Source organism: Grampus griseus (assembly GCF_964374135.1).
Source record: "Grampus griseus genome assembly, chromosome: 18".
Classification (NCBI taxonomy): Eukaryota; Metazoa; Chordata; class Mammalia; order Artiodactyla; family Delphinidae; genus Grampus; species Grampus griseus.
The window spans coordinates 26,027,154-26,028,730 of NC_139012.1; the positions used below are offsets into that span (position 1 = coordinate 26,027,154).

Sequence of the window (1,577 nt, forward strand, 5' to 3'; positions counted from 1 at the left end):
AAAAGACTTAAAGAGCATCTTACAGCAGCATTCAGCTTTCCCATGAAATATTCAGCACCTTAAATATTAAGTACACTTCGTTTTTTCTTTTAGTAAGCGAGATACTGGCTTCAGAGTTTGTGGAACTGGAGGGAAAACAACACACTCAAAACGACTCTAGGAATCTTCCTTTGGCAGAATAGTAGGTATCCAAGTTAAAAATAGGAGGGTCCTTTTGTTGCTTTGTTTTCCAAAATTTAAATCGTTTTTTGTTCCCCTTCTACATCAGCCTCAGTCACCACTCCTGAGTGGAGATGGGCAGAGGCTCTGGCCCCTTCTCCAGCGGCTTCCCAGCAGCTGCATTCTTATTGCTGCAGCAAGGCTTGAATAGATGTATGTCAACAAGGACTTCCCCAAGACGGCCTTTATAGATAGTGCCACAGCGTATTTTCTGTCTTTTCTAGTATGTGAGACCTAAAAAGGAAAACACTGACATTCTGTTAGAGCCAGAAGCCATCTCTGTATCTGACTGGTGACTGTAACAAGGAGACTGAGCTGGAGAGGCACCTGAGGTGGTACTGTGAGCACCAGAATTGTGACATTTAAATTCCTTCTGCAGTTGACTGATCTGGTTGCTTTTTATCTTGTTTCCAGACAGAGTTTTCACTTCCTTTGGTTTCAGTGTAGTCTTTAGACTGGGTCCTGCCCTTGCATCTACCACATGATTTCAGTTTTTTTGTTTTTTGTTTTGATCCTGCTGGCAATTTCTTCCATCCTTTCACAAGCAGGACACTGGTATTACAGATGTCTCCTGAACGAGTCTCATGTAACCCAAAACAGCTCTGTAAGTCCTTTTCATAGCGTTAACTGTCAGTGAATCGAGAACTGGAGGATTTAGCGAGGCAAATGTAGCAGCCCTCTATACTTCGGTACACCTTTGGCTTGCGAAAACCAAACATCTTTTCTTCTGGGCAATAGTCTTAGTATGCTTTGAAGGACACCAATAGTTCCTCCAATGTAATAACTTCCCCAATTCCACTTTCTAGATTCCTTCTGGGTAGTAAAGTGTTTCTTATATTCAAAAATACCTTTCAAAACTCAAAATGCCACTGGATGGACCCCTGGGCACGCGACGACCGAGACAGAGGCACCCAGGCAGCAAAGAGAACCGCTCCCCGGCGGCTCGGTGGGTAAACGCAGCATCTGGGGTCCGAGGGAAAGTTCCGGTGGAGAGCTGCCCGGCGGGGCGGGGCGGGGTGGACGGAGGGAAGCGCGTCCCTCGCCGCCGCCTCCCTCCCCTGCGCCCGGCCCTCTTCTTAGGCAGCGGTTCTCAGATTTGAGTGTGCATCACCGGGAGGGCCTAAACAAAAGCCCAGCTTCTGATTCAAGTAGGTCCACAGAGGTGCCTGAGAATTTCTTTCTAAACAAGTTAGGCTATTGGTTCAGAACCACACATAGAAAACCACTGAAATACTATTTAAGATTCTTGAAGTTAAACTATTTTTTTGTTTTTTTTGTATTTTCCACTTCTCCTTTGATATCCCATCATACACACACACACACACACACACACACACACACACACACACACACACACA

At 45.5% G+C, this 1,577-nt stretch overlaps 1 pseudogene across 1 annotated transcript; it reads right to left on the reverse strand.

Moving 5' to 3' along the window:
- Window positions 1-274: 274 nt before the first annotated feature.
- Window positions 275-938, reverse strand: LOC309836055 (SIN3-HDAC complex-associated factor-like; annotated as a pseudogene). Its single transcript has one exon. The product of its transcript is annotated as an SIN3-HDAC complex-associated factor-like (transcript).
- Window positions 939-1,577: the final 639 nt, after the last annotated feature.